Source organism: Callospermophilus lateralis, assembly GCF_048772815.1.
Source record: "Callospermophilus lateralis isolate mCalLat2 chromosome 11 unlocalized genomic scaffold, mCalLat2.hap1 SUPER_11_unloc_1, whole genome shotgun sequence".
NCBI lineage: Eukaryota > Metazoa > Chordata > Mammalia > Rodentia > Sciuridae > Callospermophilus > Callospermophilus lateralis.
Genome location: NW_027510153.1, coordinates 3,075,537 through 3,101,353, shown reverse-complemented (window position 1 = coordinate 3,101,353; position 25,817 = coordinate 3,075,537).

Sequence of the window (25,817 nt, the reverse complement as noted above, 5' to 3'; positions counted from 1 at the left end):
CCCTTTACTGTACTACCTCCCGCTGTTGGTTTTCATTGATATTTTCCATTTCCTCTTCCTGTAATATTTTGCCAAGGATGTTTTGAAGAGATGGTTTTCTAGCTGCAAATTCTTTTAACTTTTGTTTATCATGGAAGGTTTTAATTTCATCTTCCATCCTGAAGCTTAATTTCGCGGGATACACAATTCTTGGTTGGAACCCCTTTTCTTTCAGTGTTTGAAATATGTTATTCCAGGATCTTCTAGCTTTGAGAGTCTGTGTTGAAAGATCAGCTGTTATCCTGATTGGTTTACCCCTAAATGTAATCTGCTTCCTTTCTCTTGTAGCTTTTAAAATTCTCTCCTTATTCTGTATGTTGGGCATCTTCATTATAATGTGTCTAGGTGTGGATCTCTTATGATTTTGCACATTCGGCGTCCTGTAGGCTTCTAGGATTTGGGATTCTGTCTCATTCTTCAAGTCTGGGAAGTTTTCTCGTATTATTTCGTTGAATAGATTGCTCATTCCTTTGGTATGGACCTCAGTACCTTCCTGTATCCCAATGACTCTTAAGTTTGGTCTCTTTATGTTATCCCATATTTCTTGAATGTTCTGCTCATGGTTTCTTAACAGCTTTGCTGAGCTGTCTATGTTCTTCTCCAGTTGAAATACTTTGTCTTCATTGTCTGATGTTCTATCTTCTAAGTGTTCTACTCTGCTGGTAGTATTCTCAATTGAGTTTTTAAGTTGGTTTATTGTTTCCTGCATTTCCAGGATTTCTGTTTGTTTGTTTTTTATAACCTCTATCTCCCTGTATAATTGATCTTTTACTTCTTGGATTTGTTTATGTAATTGATTGTCAAAGTGGTCGAAGTGGTCTTTCATTGACTGATTTTGCTGTCTAATGTCTTCCTTGAGACTCCAGATCATCTGAAGCATGTATATCCTGAATTCTTTATCTGACATTCCATCTGCTGCAGAAATTACCTCTTCTAAAGTTGAGTTGACCTGCATTGCTTGTGGTCCTTTCTTTCCTTGTCTTTTCATATTGATCGCGTTTCTTTCTGCTTGGTGAAACTGTTGTGTTATTGATTTTTCCCCCTATATATTTATATTGCTCTTGTATAGCTGCAAAGTCTCCCTCGCAGGCTTTGGCGGTGGTTCTTCCCCTCCTCCAATTGAGGCAATGTGCCTACCACGCCGGGAGGCCGCTGTGCCTGTACTTTCGATGGGCCTGTTCTTTCGGTGGTCACAGGTCCGTCTACCTTGCAGGCGTGAGCAGTGGCTTTGCCCCTCCGCTGGCCACTAGGCCCGTTCTGTCTGTTGGTTGCGGGTCTGTCTACCTAAAAGGCGCTGGTGGCGGCTCTGCCCCTCCCCCAACTGGGGCGATGTATCTGGCGGGCCACTGGGCCTGTTTTGTCAGTGGTCACGGTTCCGCCTACCTTGCACGTGCGTGGAGCAGCTGTGTCCCTCCGAGAGTTGCTGGGCCTAACCTGCCAATGGGTGTCAAGTGCACCTACCTTGCAGGCCCGGGGGTAGCTCTGCCGCTCCGTGGGTTGCTGGGCCTGATATGCTGGTGAGACGCAGGTTTGCCTAACTTGCAGGTGCCTGGCGGCTCTGCCCCTCCCCCAACCGGGGCGGGGCGATGTGTCTGGCCGTCCTCTGAGCCTGTTCTGTTGGTGGTCAGGGTACTGCCTACCTAGCAGGCTCGTGGGGCAGCTGTGCCCCTCCGCAGTTTGTTGGGCCTGACCTGCTGGTGTGTGGCAAATGCGCCTTCCTTGCAGGCCCGGGGGTGGCTCTGCCGCTCCGCGGTTGCTGGGCCTGATCTGTTGGTGAGTCACAGGTCTGTGTAACTTGCAGGCGCCCGGCGGCTCTGCCCCTCCCCCAACTGGGGCGGGGCGATGTGTCTAGCCGGCCTCTGAGCCTGTTCTGTTGGTAGTCAGGGTTCTGCCTACCTAGCAGGCTCGTGGGGCAGCTGTGCCCCTCCGCAATTTGTTGGGCCTGACCTGCCAGTGGGTGGCAAGTGCCCCTACCTTGCAGGCCCGGGGTGGCTCTGCCGCTCCGTGGTTGCTGGGTCTGATCAGCTGGTGATTCGCAGGTCTGCGTAACTTGCAGGCGCCCGGCGGCTCTGCCCCTCCCCCAATCTGAGCGATGTGTCTGGCAGTCCACTGGACCTGTTTTGTCGGTGGTCACAGTTCTGCCTACCTTGCACACACGTGGAGCAGCTGTTTCATTAGTGCCTGGGCACACTCTCCTTGTTTGCCTCCCTCAGGCCCTTAGTTTGTAGAGCTTGGGGCTGAGCACCCCCAGCAAACTTGCTTACCTTCTGGTAGCCACGCCCCCGTATCTGATGCAAGAGACCTCAGTTGTCAGCACCGGTGGGAGCTGTAGCCGTGAGTCCCATGCCAAGGCGAGTCGGTGCAAGAGACCTCAGTTGTCAGCACTGGTGGGAGCGGTAGCTGGGAGTCCCGCGCTGCGCGGTTCCCGCCGGCTCCTGTGCCAGCACCGCCGTGGCTCCCACCGGCTCCCGCGCCGCTGCTGCGGCTCCCGCCGGTTCCGGCCGGCTCCCGTCTTGTTTTCGTCATCAATTTTCACCTTATTCCACATCACTTTACTTTTATAAATCACAGCTTCTAGCATACAGAGATATTGCAAGTATCAGTCTAGCATCTCATGAAGATCCCCCCATGAGCCAAAATTCCAGATTCCTATTTGGAAAATATTAATGAAAAAAATATCTTCTTGATGTATATGTGCACATGCATGTTTCTTTCTGGTATTACATGGAAGAAGAAAAGAACTTCCACATAGCAACCGTGGTAGTGTTGTTGGTAGAGCTCTCAAGAACTGAATCTGGCCTAGAGATCATTATTCTGCTCTGTCCATGCCAGGAGGTCTTGGAGCTCAGATAGAGTTCTACAGGAAATAAGGAAGGTGACAAAATTATTTAGGAATGAGGTAGATATGAATGTTAATTAAGCCAGAGGAATCTTAGACTAAGATCCCATGTGACTTCAAGATACCATCTGATCAGTATGGTTAGAAGTACAAAATATCATCAGTTCTGTAGCATTTTTATATCATATTGAAATCTTGGTAACTTCACATTTGCTTTTCCTTTCAGTTTCTCAGTGTTGTTTAACTGACAACTTTTGGAAGCAGTAAAGTGGTGGTAGAAGTTAGCTGTGAAATACAAAGAGCTCCACAGCCATTCTCAAGAAAAGGGGAGCTCTGAGACACAGGGAAATACCAAAATTGAAGTTTTGAGGAATAAAGCAAGGAAACCATCCATCTTGAGAGCAAGGAAACCATCTATTTCTAACCAAAAAACATCCAACAAGCCTAGAAAGAAAAGACACGGGACATATCAAGATAAAAATACACACAAAACTAATGAATCATCAGGGAAACTGCAAAATGAAAAGGGAACAAATCACAACCTCAAAACTAATTTCCAGATACAAGATGCTATATATAGATGATTAGGTGGAGCACTTGGAAGTCATGCACTCCTTCCTTTCAGGGGACAGCATTCTGGTTTTTTTTTTTTAATTTCTTATAACTTTATTTATTTACTTATTTGCTTTTATTTGGTGCCACAGGATCGAACCCAGGGCCTTGCACATGCGAAGCAAGTGCTCTACCACTGAGCTATAACCCTGGGCCTGCATTCTGGTTTTTCAGGAAAGGAATTAGGGAAAGTTTGGTGTGTTCCATCAACACTCACTGATTTGAAAGGATTTGTGAAGGATGCAAAAGTGGCCACAGAATAAATGGACTATGTCAAACCTGGAGTTCCTTCTCACACCATGGAAAAGCAGAATTTACCAGTTCAGGAGGCCTCTAAGGTAAAACATCAGATGGTTTATTGCCATTTTTCCTCTAAAGCATGTTCCTAAAAGCAGCAAGGTTTTACTTCAAGATAGAATATTACTGTCTAGTCCAGAGGAGTGCGGTCTGGAGACAAGAGCTCACCACCAACAGGATAATCTACTTATTCTGGGAGAAATCAATGAAGCTGAATTCAATCTCTCCAATGACAATTTTACTTTATGGACTTATTTATTATAGCTATTATTATTTGCAGATATCATGATCATGTGCATTTAAAATACAGGAATATAAGATATGGAAATTAATGAATATTTCTTGGTTGAGGTTAAAGGCAAAATAAAAGCATAATCATAAAGAATTTAAAAAATTTTCACCAATAATAGCATAGAAATATACATATAAGATATTGTGTTGTTTTATAGTAATTGTAATGATAGATCTGGAAATATCTTTTAATAAAAATTTGCATGAAAAGAAAGTATATACATTTCTTCCAAGGAAGAAGAAAAGAATAAATATAAATATGTTTTATTTGCCTGTTACACATATTGTAACTGGCAAATAAAACATATTCTAAACTGGGTTTTGTGGCACATGCCTGTGATTCCAGCAATTTGGGAGGCTAAGGCAGGAGGATACATATGTCTATTATCTCCTAAACAAGAGATATATATTGCTAAATGGAAATTAAACTTTTGGATAATAGGTTTGGGAATATAGATCAGATCTCTTGCCAAATATGTGTAAAGTCCTCAGAGAGAGAGAGAGCAAAAAGAGAATTTTAAATTACCTTAATTTGACAAAAATTCAAATTGTTTTCATTTTTGTACTATATAATTATTTGAGACATCATCTACAAAATAAAACATGTCAAAATGCCTACAAAGTTTAATACAAAAAATAGTAGAGGAGAATTGACCTTGTTAAATTTTGAGGCATTTAAAACATTTATTTTACACAAGTCAGCCAGATGAAAAGTAGACTCATAAATAAAACTAAGTATAGAAAAGACTTGAATATATTTGAAATCTTAGGAAATAGGAGTTTTTCAGGATAGTGGGATGTTGAGAAATAAGTCAATAAATTTCACCTAGATAAGTGATTTACCATATGTAAGTTAAAAAGTTATACCCTTTTCCTGTGTCACATGGAATATTCCCAGAAAATGTCAAAGATATAATTTTTTAAAAATAAATAATTTCTATAATTGTGGTTGAAAAATAAGATACAAAACTCAGAACAGAAGAAATTTTTATTATCTTTTCATTCTAAACCATTCCCTTCCATAATCTTTAGCTTTACAAAGAATGACAGCAATAATCTTTCTATGGAACTTAATAAAATCTAATAATTAAAAGACAGATTCCTATCTCTTATATGTAAAGATTTCTTAAAATGTAAAAAATAAATAAATAAAAGCACATGTTCAATCTCATTTTTAAAAAACAAAATATTGCTTTATAGTAGATGTGGAAGTATTCAAAACATTGACACAGCAGTGATATTGAAAAGAAACTTATATTTTTTTAATGCCATTCAAGATAGCCATTATGCTTATGTGGTTATTGAGATTTTGACATGTGAGAGTTGTGACTAAATAACTAAATTTTAATATTGTTTAATTTTTATTAATTAAATGTTAAATGTGAACAGTACTCTATAGCTATTTCTACTTTACTGAACAGGGCAATTTTAATGTTTGTAATATCAGATTTTCAGTAAGAGTTAAACATACTATTGTTCAAGACATTTGGCCATGTGCCCCAAATTTTCTAAGTATATTCTGGTCTGAACCTTTCACAAGTAAATTTTTATTGTATGAAAATAGAATGGAAAGTACAAAAGCTTATATACTAGAAGATTGATTATTGGGTTGGAAAAATTGGAGGTCATATAAACATCCAAAGTAGAGAAAACTTTAAATTGATCTGGTTCAACCAAGTCATAGTGGTGTCCACATAACATAATTTCCATTTTTTTTTCTGTCCTGAGTCATTGTCCTCCAGTTTTGATACACCAGGATGCAGTGACTAAGGGGCAATGTCCAGAAAAATCATGTTATCTTTTATTTTATTCTGGAAACCACTCTGCTATTATTCATAACTCCTAAATGAATTCTTCTTCTGAATGAAAGCCAATCATAAATATGACTAAGTGATTATGATCTAAGTAATAACTAAAATTTGTAAGCTTTTATGTACATAATAAAGCAGTGAAATTCTGAATTTCATCATATCATGACATTAGACAAAAATTTTTATTTCTTTTCTGCCACTGAGTTCTAAATTCATTAAGAGTTTCTTAATTACATTCCCCATCATTAGAGTACATGTAGTAGTCACACAATATGTGTTGAGTTGCATAAATAATGATATATTCCCTTAGAGACTGCTTGTGTTTCAATGATCACCTAATTTCATGGGTAAACATTTCTATACATCTGACCAATTACTTACTCAAATCTTATATGATATGAGTATATGTGGTCATTGGACATTTGATGTTGGAATTGTGACTCATAGGTATGAAAAGAGAGTGATATATTTAAACATTTATTAAAACATTAAATGAATTAAATCAATGCCTTATTCTAAATCTTGGCTTATATATCTTCTTAATTATCATGAACCATGCTTGGCCTTATGTTTATGAGAATAACAATAATTTTAAGAACATGCATTGCTCAAAAGTAAATATATAAGACAAAGAGAATGTAGGCTTCATTAACATTGCAAAATTTTATAATCTATTCTGATAATTTACCAGTAATTGCTTGTACAGTTTTATTGGTTAAGGTATACATCAGTCTATCAAAAAATCTCACTTGATGTTTTACTTGTGGGTTGCACATCCTTAAAACAGAAAAAAAAGTATCTCTTACAAAATTCTTATATCTTTGGAAATATTTGTAAAAAAAACCCCTATTTTTAAATTAGTTTAAAAACTAATTTTTAAATAAGTTTTAAATGTTTTACTTGCCTTTCTTACCTGCTGATATTTTAATAACACTAATATTTGTAACCACATTGAAGTCATCAGAAAAATATGCCTTTTTTCAGAGGGAAAAACAGACAAAACAAAGACAAAATTAAAATGTAAGAAACATGAAGAAAGAAATCAGGCAAATCATTTTAGAACAGCTGCCACAGAAGGTTGAATGGAGCTCCCTCAGAGGGAGATTTAGACCGTTCATTTCATCTCCTCTTTTATTTTCTTTATATGTTTTCAACAACAGATGGATTAGGACTAGCTGTGTCCCCATGCATGAATGTTTTATATAGGAATGTGATACTCATTTTGGTGTGGTACAACTGAGCCTGCCAGGTGTTCTTTAAAGTGACTTTTAAGTTTGACTTTTAAGTTGTCATGTTCTTGCCTATAATCGGAATCTGGGGTTATGAAAGGAAAAAATCACTTTCCCTTGAAATTCAGTCTTGCCCTTGAACTCACTGTCTAAAGACTTATTGTTACCAGAATGTTGGCCTTGCTTCCCCATTCCCTTAAAAATTTAAAGAATTTAACTCTTAAAAGTATCAGGGAACCAGTATTGCCTCTTCACAAAACTGAAGTTGCTGGGGGAACTAACTAGCCAGCATTGTGTATTCTTTCTAAATGTACAGTTTCATAGTCACCAATGTAGTAACAATTTGATATTTCCAAAATAGATGTCCTTTTAAGTATTTCCCTTCCTAGAGCCTTTTATTTTTTATTTTTACCTTCATTTTGTTTATTTATTTATTTTTGTATGTGGTGCTGAGGATGGAACCCAGTGCCTTACATGTTCCAGGTAAGCGCTGTATTGCTAAGCCACAACCCCAGTCTCCTAGTGCTTTTTATAACACTGTTTTTATTGATTATTTTGGAGGTCAATGGTGGTATTGTTTTTTCTGTTTGTGACTGAGAGTCACATTGTTTTTTATATTGTTTTCCTAATAAATTTATATCTAATTTGTTCCAAATAATTATCTTAGCTCCCACTTTTAAAAGGTTGTTATCTGAAAAAACAAAAACAAAAAGCAAAACAGCTTTATTTTTGACTTTCAGAACTCAGAAATTTTTCAGAACTTGGAAGGAGCACAGTGGAACTGTAGCTTAAATAAGTCAAATGGAGTTTAATCTGAGAATCTCTTGCCCAGGTATAGTAGAGTCTTCATGATAAAACCCAAACACCTGGGAAGTCATTCCATATGGTCCTTCACTATCTGTTGTGGAACTCAGTTATTGACAACTTACATGGTCACAAGTATTTTCAGCTGCACTCTATCTTAAATGTTATCTTTAGCTTATATTAAAAGGTTTACACATATAAACAGTCAACTGCTAAATCTTTTATTTTGCTTCCCTGTTATGCTTTTGCCTGGATAGTTTTAACTCTTGTATTTAGGCATCTCTAGTAGTGTGCATATTGTGGCATATACATTCTAAGGTGATTTCCAGAAAATCTTATCCTTGAATATGATTGAAACCTGCAACTTGCTTCTACCCAACAGAACATACCAGTGGCAGTGGAGAGCCAGTTCCTTGATATCATTGCTTTATATGACAGAGACTGTGATGCCCTTGATTGTGTTTCATTGTACAAGACTCTGTGAGCCCACCACTGGGAGATACATTCTCCTGATGACCTTGAGTGGGCACATCATCTCAGGGAACACAGTGAATGTCTTTCCAACCTGATAGAGCCTTCTATCTGACACTAAGAAGCAGGTACTTCAGTCATAGGATCAAAAGGAAATGAATTCTGGCACTAACCTAAATATGCTTGGAAGCAGATTGTTGTGTAGTCATCCTCCCAGTGAAAAGATAGTCAAAATGATACCTCAGCCTTGCAAGACGTGAGAAGAATTCAGCCAGATCCTGTTCAGATCTCACAAGTCTGGGAATTAATGTTTGTGTTTTATTAAGGTAGCTAAGTCTCTGGAAATTTCTTGTACAATGAGACAAAACTAATAAAAAAAATTACACCATTTTCCATATGACACTGAGCATATTTCACTAGGTTTTTCAATACTTTGACATTTTTATTGGAATCATATGTAAGATACAAGTTATTTTTACATAAGTATTGGGGATTTTTCTTAAATCCTAAACTACATTTTTTTGATTCTAGTGATTTCTTTAGTAAAAAAAAATTTAGTTGATCAGATGATTATGTCATCTTTTCATATTAATGTATTGAAATTATTTATTAGATTAATAATATTAAATAAATACATCATTCTTACATAGAGTGCAAAAAGTCATATTGTGTCACTCTTAAAATATATGACCAAAGTCAGTTAACTCATATTTCACTTTATTATTTTTGCATTTAATTGGAAAATATCATTAGTAAATACTATTGTTTTTCTTAACTTGGCCAGTTTTAGTATCTATTGAACTAAATTACTGTTTTTTTTTTTAATATTAAAGCACAGCTATTGTAACATAAGAATTAACTTCTTTTAACATTTGATTTAATTGTAAAAGGTTACCTTACAACATCTAATCCCATTGCTTTTCTTTCAGAAAATTTAACATTCTTTGTTTATTTAACTCTTGTTTTTATATCTGATCAGATTTGATTAATTACAATTTGTTATGGTTTGAATGTGATGTGTCTCCCAAAAGCTCATGTGTGAGACAATTCAAGAAAGGTTAGAGGAAAAATAATTGGGTTATGATAGCCTTAACCCAATCAGTGAATTAATCCCCTTGATGAGTTTAATTCAGCTGGAGGAGATGGGGTATGGGGGTATGTCTTTAGGGAATATATTTTTTTTATCTGGTGAGTGGATTCTCTCTGCCACTGATCATGATGTGAGCTGCTTCCCTTGGCCATGATGTTCTGCCTCAGTTAAAGCCCCAAGGCATGTAGGCAACTGTCCTATGGACTGAGACCTCTGAAACCATGAATCCCCAAATAAACTTCCTCCTCTGTGTGGTTCTGGTCAGATCTTTTAGTCACAGCAGCAAAAAGCTGACTAAAATTATAGAAAAATGTTAACTTAATGGAGAGTATCAACTATATTAGAATAGATATAAATTGCAATCCTTTTTTTTTATTTGAAAACTTCTCCATATTTGAGAATATGTTGACTGATTTATTTATATTTCATATATTTTGGCTTTCTTCTTTTTTCATTTAAATACATTGTCTCAGTTTTTTCTTTCTTTGAGTGTGTGAGCATATGTATTTAAAAAGCAGATTGCTTGAACTGTATTTAACCTTTTCTATTTATTTCCTGTCTTTAAATTTATGCATATTAATAGTTTCTCTCTCTTTTGCTTGTTTATAATGATTAATATCTGCTTTTTTTTTTGGTAGTGGCAATTAGATCCAGGGGCTCTTCACCTCTGAGTTGCACCCCCAGCATCCCCAGTCCTTTTTTAAAAAAATTATTTTAGTTTAAATTTTTATGATGAGACAGGGCCTTGCTAAGTTGCTAAGGCTAGCCTTGAACTTGCAATCCTCCTGACTCAGCCTCCATAGTCACTGGGATTACAGATATGTGCTACCACATGAAGCCTGATTAATTACATATTTGATTGCTACCTAAAGAATGCTTATAACCTTGAATTAATAGAAACATAATGAATTTTTAGCTAACTTTAATTAATCTCAAATTTTATTGCATTGTATTTTATTTGTTGTGATTTGCAGACTGTAGCTGACAATGCTAAATGTGCATTCATGCAGATTTACTTTAATTGACTGACTTTGGGATGTGATGAACCATTTCTTCTGACTATAAAACCATATTTTTTTCTTTTTAGAGATCTTTGTTTCTATTTGAATTTTAGCTATACCTTTCTTCCAATTGTCTGACATTTTGGCACGTTAATTAATTGTTTTCTGATTCTCTAGTACCCTTTCTTGAAAATGAATCTTATTTAGTCCTGTGTTTGTATTTTTGTAATCTTTCCTTTGGTTCCTATAAGAATGACTTCAAGTGGCACTTCGCACAAAAACCACATTTTTTTATTTATTTGATTTTTCCTCTCATATTATTTATGATATTCTCTATCACTACTACCATTAAGTATTGGTGACTAGTTTATTCCCACTTCTCATAGTGATAGATCAGCTGGTTAGAACAGACTCTCCTGTGGAGATTAAAGCCCCCCAAAGAACTTCCAAGTCACTAAGGACAAGGACATGGAGTGATTGGAAGCACCAGAAAAAATACCAAGGAATAGGATCAACTCTTTTCTTCCTGTAAGTTGCTGATTTTGGAACAAATGACTAAGAGCAGATGTTCTGATTGACAAATAGATCTGCACAGAGAAGAATATGGGCTTAGTGTCAGTCAAGTAGGACAAACCCTGGCAAAAAAACAAAAATAAACAAACAAACAAAACAACCAAAAAAAAAAAAAAACCAAAAAAACAAAAACAAAAACAAAACAAGACTTTCTGTTGGTAGCTTAAAAACCAAACAAATGAGAGTGAATATTAAATAGATCATCGTTCAAAAGAACTGAAACTCAACTTTATATTATCTCAATCCCTGACAGAATTAAGAGACTATGCGTTTGATAAAGCCGTAAGAAATGTTAAGAGCAGCATTATTTTTAGTAGCCCAATTCATTGCTTACAGGTCAATATGAAATAGTTAATAATCAAAAGTCATTATGCCAATATCATCTAAAAGCAAAGATTGCAATACGATTTCTATATTGCCAAAAAATAAAGGCTTAAAATGAGACCTAACTTCTAGTCTCCATTTTGTATTGAGAATTTAAGGATAACTCTTATTTTGGGCATCATCAGACCCTACAGGAATATTGTTTCATCTACCACTGATCAGAAGACCCTTCCAAGCTGTTTTAATTTGCTTCAATTTCTTTGTATTTGGCATGGGGGAGGCTTAGTCTATCTTTGAACAAGTCTGTCTTTACAATCATAATTCTCTTGTTTTTTTTTTCTTGTTTTACATTAAATGGCAAGAGTTCTAAATCCAAATGGCTTGGACTCAAATCTCAGATCTAATACTTACTAGTTGTTTGACCTTAGACATAATATATAAGATTACTGTTTCAATTTCTTCATCTGAAAACTGAGGATGATCATCAAATTTACCACATAAAGTTGCTGCAAGGTTTGAAACAGATATATGTGTAATGTGTTTAAAGTTATACCTCATATATACTGTCATTTGTGTGTTAGTCATTAATAATAACTAATATTGTTATTTAACTATTAGTCTGTTAGTCTATTCCCTTTGATCAGAGGTGTCTTAGCCATTTTGTATTGCTCTTAGATTCCCCCTGAGCCAGTTTCCTTTGTAGTTTCCACTATAAATCTGTTCCTTCTTTTTATTCTTATTATAATGTGAATGGGTGAAAAATACACATGTCTCTCTGTCATATTTTTCTCCTCAGCTTTTCATTAGGTACTTAGTGTGGAGCATAAGAACAGTTGGAATGTGGAAAGAAAATATACAGAAATAATTTTTCCTATAATGAAAATCAGTAGTTTTATTTTACACTATAATGGATGAAGTTTTTAACTAATCTGTGGAATGTGATTAAACTTCCTTATAAATCACAGATAGCATAACACAGATAGAAATCCTAAGTTCTAGTGTTCTACAGCACAGAGGGATGATACAGTTCACAGTAGCTATCATCTATTTTATAAAGATCTAGAACAGCTTGAAGGATCCAGAAATAAAGAAATGATATGGAGATGGAAATATTAGTTATTTTGATTTGATCAGTACATCTTGTATTCATGTATTGAAATACCACACCATACTCCATAAATATGTGTACAGTTACTACATGTTAATCGTATGTAAATACATACAATATGCATAATTTTTTTGGAATGAGGTCCATGAATTTCAGCGTGTGCTGGAGAAGTCCTCACACAGTGCCAGTCCAGTCCCTCCTAACAACTCCTTTTTCACTATCTTTCCAAAAATCATACATCCATCTTTGGTGGCCTGAGCAGTATCCACCTGGTTAATTGGGACAATGTGGTATTGTCCTGGTGTGATGATTAAACAACATTACTTTCCCATCTCAAAACTGTCTGAGCTTGGATGATATTGATTTGTTCACACTAGTCAAAGTGAAATCTCCAACTCATTGTCTTCTAAGTCCAATAAAACCTAGTTGGAAGAAGAAACAGGGTTTCTTACTTTCTTATTGTTACTTGGATTTTTTTTTAATTTGTTTCTTTCTCCTTCCCAGAACTTTTGAGTCAGTGTCACTTCCCTATCTTACTGCAACTCTGTCTGCATACTCTGAAGAGAGTTCCTCCTTATGATCTAGCAGGAGACATCAGCATTGCAAATGTAGTATTACAGGTATGTACACATTTTTAAATAAATTCTCAAATATTTACAATATTTCACTGTGATTAGGATACTGTTTAACTTTTACTATATTCTTACTCTTAAAAACATTGTCTCTTGGATCTGATATCTTTAATAAAGATGCATGTATAGAAATTTTGAGAATTAGAATTTTTATCGACAGGATATAGTTTGTTTGCTACAAAACTTTTTGAAAAAATAAATTTTAACAATGATCTGAATCACACATTAGTTGACTTACATTCATCATACTAGGGCCAACTTTGAAATTTTGTGATATCACCATAGAGAATATGAGAAATATATCTTTTCTAGCTGAGAAATGTCAGAAGTCAGTAAACATCAAAATAGAAGACACTATGATGTCAGTAAGAAACAGGTCAGAAGTTCCCTTAATAAAGAAAATATATTTTATAGTACATTATTTCAATATTTAAAAATAAGTGGGGAATAGTGTTATAAAAGGAGATTGAAGCAATGCCACTGATAGAGATGTAAAAGATTTACAATGTTGAAAAATTAAAACTTGTGTTAAGAATAAAGAATGGAAAACACATCTGATTTTGTAGCCAATGATTTTGTTGAACATTTGTAGAATTGATTTTAGGGAAAAGATGACTTTTTATTCCTACCTTGTAGCTTGAAATGACTTCATCACTAAGCCATGTGATGAAAGTACTTTCATAAGATGCATTCAAAAATAGCAGCTCTTACAAAAATATAAGAACCAGTAATGGAGAATGTAGTACACAACACAGCTGTCCCAGTTCTCATTTCTGGCTCTCAAAGAGATATGGAATATATGCTTTCTATCCCCCAAATAATGATCAGTGTGCATTTAAGATTTAGGCACCAATTGAAGGTAGTATAACAAAGTGAGGAAATCAAACACTTACAATATTGAAATAAAAGAATATATAAGTGACTATTTTAGATCAGTAATAGTTAGCATTTAGTTAAATAGCATTTAACAAATACAGTATCCTCTACCGAGTTAACTAGACAAGACTCAAAACGACAGAAGGAGGCAGAATCTATATTTGAACCTAAAATATACAGCCCAGGAGAACATCCTGTCAAATATAAGATGACAGATAATTTCTCTTCCACCAAGTGAATGTAGTAATGAGTTTAAATCTGACTGAAATAGGGCCATATCCCAAAATAGTTATAAAATCTGTAGCAAGAAATGGGGGCAGCAACAATATCTTATACCTGCTATTTAACAGAAAACTGGATCTACAATGTTATACTAATGAACTGCTAAACCTCTTTTTATTTCTAAAGTTTAATTTTATAAGTGTATATTTTAAAGATTTATGTTCTACCTAAAACATAATAATTCTAAAGAATAAATATAAATAACCTAAAATATTTGTTCTCATATATGATATACATTAATTTTAAATTTCTTCCTATTTGAAACTGCTCAAGTTTTTCATGTTTAGAAAGGTTTTTTCAATTGCCAACTAAAAGAGATGCCTTTTGAAAATTGAATATGCCCATTCATTTAGTAGAACTTAATGATTACCATTATTTGGGTTGATCTGCATTAGGTTCTTATTGTTAGGGTTTTACATAAATCTTTATAAGAACAAAATTATTAGTTTTGTTTTTATAAGAACTCAGACCACATTACTAAATGCATTACATATCTAGTTTTGCAAATACTTCCAGAGAATTTTTGTTTGGAATTAATTCAATTTCTTCCCTTTAGGCATCTATTTGAGCTCTTAGTCAGGAAGGACATTTCGACGCTGTTCTTTCATAAGACTGGTTCAGTCTCACCCTTTTCCTCTGTTAATCCCACATTGATTTGTGTCCATTCATGATGGAATGACTCTTTGTAATAAGTGAAAGATTTGCTGTGGAGATCTTAGTATTTTAAGCTATAATTGCTCAATATTTTTAAAACATTAGGTAAAGACTGGGTCCAGAATGTTGGTCAGTTTCTTCTTCCTCCTTTTGTACTTACTTCATTCTTCTTCCTTCTTCTTTGTTCTTTCTTCCTTCTTCTTCTTCTTTTAGCAATATTTCATTCTTTCTATTTTCTTTTTAAAAAAGCAGAACTAAGAAAAATGCTAGAGATTAGGAAAATGCAGGCTATCAACCAACATTTGCACTTTAATTATGCAGTGCAGCTGCTTGGGAATGTATTCATCTCCAGGATTCAGCATTATATATGGGCTAACTAGCTAATTTGGCTATTTTTTTTTCAGAGAAGATAATTTTTGACCTGATGGGTATTTACACAGTCTTCACCTGCTGTAAATATTAAGCAAACAATAAAATTACATCCATGCTGTGATTACTCTTGAATTTTTAACATGTGATATTAACCAATTAATTCATATTTAGATGCCAAATAAGGTAGGGTGCCTCCATGTGTAATATGTTTACCATAATTCACTCTGGGAATCAGAATTGGTCAATAAAGATCAGAAGAAATTAATGAATTACCTGCTACTTTTCTTTACATATATGTTCACTAAGTATAATAGCTATCGATTGTCTGTCTTATATATGGCAGTAGCATTTATTCATGTATTATTTCTAATTCTAGCAATTTTTAAAATTAATTTCTATTATGTTTTTATGAGAGAACTGAGAGATAGTGGGATTAAGTGACTCCAACTCCCTTATTCATTTGACAAGTATCAGTTACCCCGTTTATATCAGGAACGTTAATTGGTGCTGGATACATGGTAGGCCCTGGCCCTTCTGGAGCTCCAATTGTAATATTGTATGTAATTGTATCAACAAAAGTGAGTCCATCTCTATCCCTGCTCTTCTCTAATTTAATTTTTCTAGTTATATACCAATTTCCAGTTGGGTGCAGTTTACTAGGTGGTCAAGTTTAAGTTTGTAAATAATCAGTTTATGCACCTGTAAAATGAGTATTGCATTATAAAGATTTCATGAGATTTGATGGAGTTAATGAACCTTCATCATTTAGTAAGTAACTGGCCCATTATCATGCTCAATAAAATAAAAATGTATATCTTCTGAAATCCTATATAATTTTGGAGACCATGAAACCTAGCTTATTGTACAATCTTGAATGGAGTGTATTCCTCAACTTACACTGTGTTCCCTAATGGGCTCTGAAACTTCCAGAGCCCAGTAGAAAAACTTTCTAATTTCAAGTATATACCATGAATGTAACAAAGCAATTCCATTGAAGCCCCACTTGTCAAAAGCTGTTTATGTGGCCATTCCATAACTGCAGAAAATTTGATAAATATAGTCTAAAAATTAGAAACTATGTGAGATTTGAAAATAGCTGCAATCTAACCACTGAGCTTGCCATAGTTTTATAAGTGCTGGCAGAAAACAAGAGACTATGGAAAAAGACAAAGTATTTTATTACATGTAGCAGAGCAGCAGCATAGCCTAATGCACATGTTCACTTTTCTCCTTTCCCAACCCCCTGGGCTCACATAGATTTGGGTCCAGGTGGATGCCATGTACACAGTGGGTCCTGGTCATAGCTGAGGAAACCTGAGCTTAGGACACTCCATGCCTTTTAAGGGGACTTGCAGCAGGCCAGCACAAAGATTGCCCTGGAGGAAGACATTACTTTTATTATCTTGGGAAACAAATCTGTCCTTTATTTGGAGGGAGATACTATGTCTATTTTCTAGTTATTGGCTACACAAACATCTGGACACTGAAAAATAATATAAATAATTATCACATGCCTCACCTCATTTTACTTTTTAAATTTTGCACTTTCATTAGGACACAAAATGTTATCCTGGAACAAAAGATGTTCATAAATATGTACATGTAAGAAACATGGCAAATTGTATTTTGGGGAATTATGTGTTCAACAAAAAAATAAGGATCATCTGATTAAAATGCTAAGGAAGATTGGAAAAGTTGTTTTTGGGGAAAACTGATAGAAAATGCCATGTCCCAACAAGAAGGTTTAAGTCATGTCTGTATAAATCTGTTTCAGAAAAAATTGATCTTTTTATTGTATATATTTCTCCAGTTCTTGCATGCATTCCTACTTTTGCATCAGACTTTATGTCTTTTCCTAATTTGGAATTTCTATCTAAGGATCATGTACCAAATACCTGCAAGTTCCCAGAAAGTTCAATATTTAGGTTTAGAAAATCATAATAAATGAAATATAGGCTTATTATCTGTCTGAAGCAATATAATTTGGTCAATAGAATTTGCTTAGATGCACAATTAGAAATTATTTCAATTGTGGTCTCTAGTTCTGGTCTATTCATGCCTTTCCTTGACAGTCATTTGCGTGCTGGATCTTTCTACAGTTAAGACCTACATATCTCATTTCCATTTTGTTGTTGTTGTTCAGTTTCTTTGTACACATTATCTCCTAACAAAATTCATTCTTACCTCTGCCTGTTCCTGATGAGGGAGCTTGGACAAACCTATTCCCTTTACATATGCAGCTGGTGCAGCTCTTATTTGACAACATAGTAAGGAAGTTGTGGGCTCCATTTGGACAATACTTAAAAATTGAAACCTGTTTCTTCCATATGTATTTAAGGTTTGTTCACTATTTCCTATTTATCATTTAATTTATTGACAAAACATCTTTCTAGATTATGTGCTATATATTCTAATTTCTGTGCCTCTTCCTAGGTCACATTTTATTGGTTCAACCCTTTCTTCTGGTGTAGCTGACTATTTCTGACTCTGGGCTCTTCTTCTCTTTTCTTCTAGTATGGTCTCAGTTTCTCCTGCTCTCCTGCTCCTACCAACTCACACCTTTGACGTTTTGAAAGAATATCTAGACACTGAAAAATAATATGAATAATTCTCACATGCCCCACCTTATTTTACTTTTTAAATTTTGCACTTTCATTAGGACACAAAATTTGAAGTCAGATTGAATAACATTTCAGAGAAAAATGTAACTTTTTAAGTGTTTTTTGATAAACTTGGAATAGGAAAATATTTAAGAGAAAAATAAGCCTATAGCTTTGGGCTCTACGAAAAGATATGCTACTGGGAGTATTAGATTCCCCAGTCTTAGATAGGAGCAAGTGACATGCCCATTGGGAAAGAGGTGGGGCTCCTCCTTCCACCCTTTTCACCATTTGTTCCAAATATTTCTGTGTAAGCCCTGCAGGGAAGACAAAAACTGGATGGTTTGTAAGAAAAACTGGAAAGAAAAAGAAATGGGAGCCTTTAATTACTTCAATAGGAAAATACATATTTTAATTTGTTTATCCAAAAGTTTACAAAGCAGTTTTAATGTAGCATATATCTGTAAATACAGTAAAATAGGCATGACCATCATTAAGGGATTAAATTAAGAACAATGGAGTTCTGACATCTTCATGTTACTTATGGAAAGAAGATGGATTTTCAAATCAAAGCAGGTTGTCAAGAAGTATATTACTCAAAAAGGAACTCAAGGAATGGGACTCCCTGATGCCAGCCAGCTGGAACAATGTTGCTCTAGATTTGAACAATGGCTGAAGATATTGCTCTGACTGGGCAAGAGACTCAATCTTGTGGTTCTGACTATTTGAACCACTTTCAATCACACTACTCTTTGTTTCTGTTTTATTTGGCTCAGAACAAACTCCAGTTAATTTCCCTTTAGGTTTAAATAAAATTTTGTCTATGTAAGCTTTCGACTGCTTGTTATTATTTTGCATTGTAAATTTATAATGAAATTTTAAAAGAAAGCATGTATATTAATGTATTTTTAAAAAATCGAGCCAACTCAAATCTCTTTTCTTAGCAACTCAAGTATGTTTCAATATAAAAAAAAAAACTCAGAACGTTGTGGAAACCTGAGTATTAATTTAATGAAACTAACAAAATATACCTTTGAAATACTTTGACTTAATACTATTTAAAAGTAGAAAAGATTTATTTTAGCTCCTGGTTTCAGAGGTTTTAGTCCATGGTCACTTAGACCTTGCTTTGGGCCTCTGGTAAGATCACGGCCTGTAGCAACGATGACAGAGGTCTGTTCACCATATAGTGGTCAGGGCAGAGAAAGAAGAGGGGGTTAGGGTTCCAGTATAACCTTCCAGAGCACACCTTGATGTTCCAACTTCCTTTCACTAAGACCCATCCCCCAAACCTGCTAACACTGCAATCAGCTGGGGATCAAGCCTTTGACACATAGGCCATTGGAAAAACATTTAAGATCTAACCATAACATGGATATAGGAAAATTTAACTGTTTTAAAAATCAAAAATTTGGGAAATTATTCAAAATGCTAATAATTTCTAATTCATTATTTTAAATATAGATGTTGCTATATTGTGTAAACATTTAGGACCTGGGTGTATTCATCTTACTTTGGGTAATTCATGACAGGTGAGTTAACTTCTGAATAGTGTAATCTTTTAAAATTTAATATGTATTACTTTAAAACTAAACTTCTGCATGGTTAAAATTAGACTCATCCTTAATCTATAATTTATCCATGGTACTACAGTACTCCATCAAGGGGCTAATTATTTCATTTCTAGTGGCTGGTCAGGAGCAGATGTATAAATTCTTAGCTAGAGGGTAGAAATTAGATTGTTCATTTTATTTACTTAATATTTCCACATACTAAACAAGCCTCTTCTTTGAAATCCTTTGAGGGCACATGCACAAATAAATTCAATCTAAATGACATTTAATCTACAAAACTAATTTAAAATCCTTCCCCTCTAGTAGGAAGATTGAGGCAGAGACAAAGAGCTAAAAAATTATCCTCCTACACTGGCACAGGACGGTTGTTCTTGGTGGTGGTATACTGAGGAGGTGGGGAGCCCTGTACACTCTTATTTGAGCTTGCATCTGCAGTTTTCTTTAGCCCCTCCTCATTACCTGGGTGGCGAAATTCTGTAATTCTCTCACCATACACCTCCAGCTTAATCTATCTTTGCCAGACTCTTGCTGGAAAAGTTTAGACTGACTCATAACCATAATGACTCTCCTTGAGCAATTGTTGCACATATTTCTATTTACCACCTGCTAACATTGTCATTAAACCTTTGAGGATCTCCTCAAAAGAGAAGCTGACTTTTCCCCCTAGGAGATACTTTGGTATAGGCAAAAGTGTTGTGTCAGTGAACTTGCCCAAACAAGTAAGCTTTACACACACAGACAATGCACCAGTATTTTGGGGAGTGAATTTTTCTTTTGCTTTCTGTATTTTCCTCCCTCCCTCCCTTTCTTCTTTTATTTTTTCTTATTCTATAAATAAACAAATTAAAAATCCAAATAATATAACTATTCTTCATTTAAAAATATTTATTGAGTACTTACCATGTGCAGTGCTGGACAGTAAAGGTACCAGTAGTGAATACAACATGGTATTTCCTGTGTACAGAGAATGAGGAAGAAAAATGACTAAATAATTATATTAACTTTCATCATTCATGTGGGGCCATTTAATAAGTAATAAATTAGGCTCTTTATAATATTAATGTGCCATTTATATTCAAGAAAGAAAGCCATTGCTTTGCTTTTGTCTTGCCAGTACACATAATTCAACAGGAGAACTGAGGCACAAATGTGAAGTTTTAACCTGTAAGAATATTTAATTATGTACAGTTTCTGAATTAATAGCAGGATTTCAGTAAGTGACAGTATGGCAGTAAACAGTAGCTATTTTGATTTCTCCAGAGCTGTGTAGCACTCTGCAGCACGATCTCCCACTAAGCCACTGTACCACCTTCCCATCGTGTATGACAGACCAGAAGCTTCAATAGTAAACTTACTGTTGTTGGTAGCTAGCTAGCACTCAAAAGAACGTCCAAAATCCTTCTATGATTGAAAAACAACTGATAAATCTATCTTTGGGTATGACTAAAAGACCTGGATATTATCTAATTTTTACTTTAATGAAAAATATATTAAGCATAATTAGGCAGAAATGCTGTATGTGTCTGATGTGAGAGTTGGAACTGGTATCTGAACAAAATGAACATCTAATCAGATTCATTCATGATGAGTTTTCTTTCTTTAATGGAAGAGGAAATTTTCTCCAGTAGGTAGATAAATTGTCTTAATTTTCCATTTTACTTTGCCTATTTAGACATACCTATGTTTGTAATACCCTGGCAGTTTTGGGAGTGCAAAAATCCTATCTTTCTTTTATTAATTTCTTATAATTTTAAGCATGACAGCCCTTTCTACAAGAGAATATTTAATAAAAATATATCTGTCTGAATCTAGATCCTATGAGGTCTCTGTGGCAAAAGGTAAAGAATCTGCAGTGCAGACTCCTTACTGATTTGTGTATGTCCTGTCTCCTGTTTCCATCGCTGCTTTAGGATTTCCACACTCACAGCATTAGTAAGAAAAAAAGCATAGCACTGGGCATTCAACCAAAGCTCACGTGCTATTATTGCAGCTGAACCTCCTGTGAAAAATGATTTTTTTTTAACCTCAGTGCAGATGCTTAAATTGTCAAGCTGTCTTTTTACATTGGTTGATTACTTATGCTCTTTAAATTTAATTGTAACAAGGGCTGGGATGTGGTTCAGTGGCAAAGCATCTGCCTTGAATTGGAAGAGCCCTGGGTTCGACCCCCAGTTCCAAAAAAGACAAAAAAAAAAAAAAAAGAACCCCACCCCAAAAAATAAGATTAAATTTATTTGTAACAATATGTATAATCATCAATGGTGTGTGACTATTTATTTATTTATTCATTTATTAAGGTAGAAAAATAACTTATTGAGTGAGATGATGTTACTTTTGTATTGAATCAACCTCTTTAACTTCATGCACTAAGCTCATAATGACTGTTTTCCTTTGACCTTTATGTTTAGCCATGTAACCAGTTTTCTTAGGAGGAAACAAAAAGCAATCAGTAAAACTGTACATCTCCCTGCTCTGTATGAACTAAATTTCTTTTCTAATTAAAATACGGTGTCTCATAGATTTCTTCAGATGAGAAAAGTGTTAGAAAAACTCCATTTAGAATATAAAACTGAGAAAATGTGACTCATTTAGTGAGGCATTTTTCACCCCAGGAATCTTTATATGATGTCAGAAACCAATAAAAAGATGACTTGCTATTCATTTCATATTGGGATAAATATTAAAATAATCTTTCAGGTCTTCTTAAAGTAACACATTAATTAGCTTCAAACACACACACACACACACACACACACACACACACACACACACCTTGAAGAATCACAGGTGTCTGCCAAGCTCTACCCTCTGAAGTTTTCAAAGGCATTCAATGATGTCAGCTTTAACTTCTAAGGTCATTGTATACCTACTAGGAAGGAATAGTTGGTTGAATTATAAAATGACAAAAAATTGTATTATGTTTCTCAAAAATCTTAATGAAATCTTTCTGGCAATTTGACAATTTTTCAAGATGTTTCATTTTTCAAGATGAAATTCTTTAGACTGATTTATATGCTATTTCATTGCTGGAACACAGGACCCCTCTCTGCATTTTAGTCTGCCATTACTGATTTGGAGAATCTTTCCATCTTTTTATTGTCTGATGTAGTTCTTTTTTTATCTTTACAGAAATGACTTGTGATACTATATTCTAATTAATAAAAACTCAAAGACAAGAATAAAGAATCTTGTAACATAATCATTCAATACTGACACTGTGCACTGATTCTTCTTTCCTGTTCTTATAAATTAGTGACTAATTCTTTAGGTCCTAATCAGCTTTTCTTAATTTTTCTACTTGACTTTATATAAAAAGCACTGCTGCCTAGCTGTACAACTAAATTATATTTTTCATCATAGTGTATCATTTTATATTCTTAAATGCAAACAGTAAATGAGATTTCTATTGTTTTTATTCAGACAAAATGACCATAACATTTCTATTTTATAAATATCCATCTCATTATTGTTATTCTTTCTTTTGACCCACATAATATTCTTCTCATTTACAATTTCTTGAGAATCTGCTTATTTGACATGCACATAGAGTAAAATAAACCTGTAAAATTTAAAAATATCAATCCTTTACAATTAATAATAAGTCATAAAGTTGAAAAACTACAATCTTATTTTTGCTCTGTGAGTCATCCTTATCAGCAACTGAACGGTTATGGTCCAAGAATAAAGTAATTTTCAGTATGAAAATACAAAGCTTGTTTCTTTACTGTCTTTCATTCACTATAATGTGTGATTATTGAAGTGGAGACACCTTCCTACTCTGCTCTCAGGGGTTTCTTATTGGAAAGGGGGAAAAGTACATAACAAGAAGAAGAAAGGATCTTTTGTCTTACTTTGTTCTGTGGACATTACTCTGATACTCATCACAGAATGAGAGCCAGTAACACCTTACTTACAAAGAAAAGAGAGGCAGCTGAGCTACAAACATCCCTATGTGACATGCAATTGAGACCGGCATTTGTGAATAATTTCATGAACGAATCCTCTTTCTCATGCAGTTATTTAAAAAGCCAAGACTTTTACTTCATTCTAATAAATGAATGGAATGCCTGCTATTGTAAGTTGATGACCATGCTGCTGAGATACCAGGGTGAGTCAAGGAGCAGATGTAGTTGAGATGGAGTGGATGCATAAACCCATTTCTGACCCCCTAACTGTGTTAATGGGATCTGTCATTGGTCATATGACCTATATGTTCTTAAGCCATTAAAGTGCCAATGTCAGTGGATTCTGGCTTAGCTAGAGGCTTCTGCAAGACTTCCATAGAAAGCAAGTACTCAACCAGGCAAATTATGCAAATTTGCTTATATATGCTTTTGTTTTTCTTAATATCTCTATAAGTTCAAATCTTCTTTTGCTTAATGGTAATACTGAAAGTGTTTATAGATTTCTTTTAGGGATAAATAAGGTAATAAGGGAGTTCTTCCTAGGATATATAAGACATTGGGAATATTATTAATATTATCTAAAATATGGATTGAAATTAGAAATAGATGATTTTTGTGTGACATTTCAAATAAGGAGAAAATATAAGAAATTTCTACCCAGGATTATGGTATTATCATTGTCCCAAAATTTATCCCACACTTTACTTTTTTGTTGTTGTTGTGGTTTAATTTGCTTATATTTGTTACTTTCCTACTGTGTCACTGATACTATTTCATTAGAAATAAAATGTCAAATTTAAAAAATCTCCTAAAAGCATGAATTATATTTGTTAATATTCCATTCTATTCTGCTTTAACCTGAATAAACTTTACATATTTCACACAAAATATATTTTACAAAAATGACTGGTGATACTGTATTCTAATTAATAAAATCCTAAAGTCAAGACCTTTGCTTAAATGGATGTTTTCTACTTTATTACCTTGTACATATTTATGTATATCTAGAATCATATTACACTTTCAAATATATGTGTTTGTGTTTAGATATCTTTAATAACTCATTTCTACTAACATACTTTACTAATTTACCTTAGTATTATTCATACTTTTATAAATTTAATTAATTTCTGGTATATATAGCTTTTTTGTGTGTGATACTAGGGATTGAACTACCTCCTCAACCCCTATTATGTTTTATTTTGAGAGATAGGCCTCACTCATTTTCTGAGGCTGGCCTCAAACTTGTGATTTTCCTGCCTCAGCCTCATGAGTCAGTGGCATTACAGGCTCTCTAAAATATACTTTAAAAATAAGATATGCCTAAGCATAATGAAAGAGGGAATTAAAACAAGAGAAAAGATGCAGTAATTCTATGAACAACTGGATGCCACTTAATTAAATAACTCAAATAAAATAAATTCCTAGAAAAGCAAAAATTATTCAAGAAAATATAGAATGTTTGAATAGACCCACAAAAACAAACAGATTGAATTAAAAATTTTAAAGTTTTCCACAAGTAAAAGCCTATGTCCAGATGACTTTATTGATAAATTCTTTTAAATATTTAAGTAAGAGTTCATGCCAATTTTTCATGTATATCTGAAATAAATAAATAAATAAATAAAAATAAAAAGAAAGAAAGCAAAGATGAGGAAAAGATACTTTCTAACTCATTCTGTGAGACCAGTATTATTATGATCCCAAAAGGCTCAGCGTTACAGGCAATGCGATGCTTTTATAAAAACAGACATATACATGCAGCCTATGCTGGAACACCCGAATAAAGTGTATATTAACCAAACTGAAGGGAGAAACTGACAGCAATACAACAATAGCAGGGGATTTCAATAACCCACTTTCAACAAAGTATAGATCATCCAGGCAGAAAATCAATAGTGAAACAGTGAACTTGACTAACACTATAGACAAAGTGGATCTCACAGACATATTCAGAACATTCCCACCAACAGCAGCAGATTACATAACGTCTCAAACACTCTGGAAATATTCTCCAGGGTCAGGCATATGTTGGGTTGCAAAGCAAAACTTAAGAAATTTCAGAGGATAGAAATTGAAAAGAGGAACACTTTGGAAAGTTCACAAACACATGGAAATCAATGATACGCTACTACTCAACCAGTATTTTAGATAGATTAAAATATATATGGAGGCAGATAAAATAAAAAGACAATATTCTCAAACTTATGAGATGCAGCAAAAATTGTTAGAACTAATAAATGGATTCAGTAATATTCCCTCAAAGAATATCAATACACTAAAACCAGTTGCATTTCTTTTCAATAAGAATCTGAAAAAGAATTTAAGAAAATAATTCCACTTACATAGCATAAAAAGGAGTAGAATACTTAGGAACAGGAGAGTTTCAAGATGGCAGAACAGAGGGAGGCAGCTTTCTGTGTTGCTCTGTGA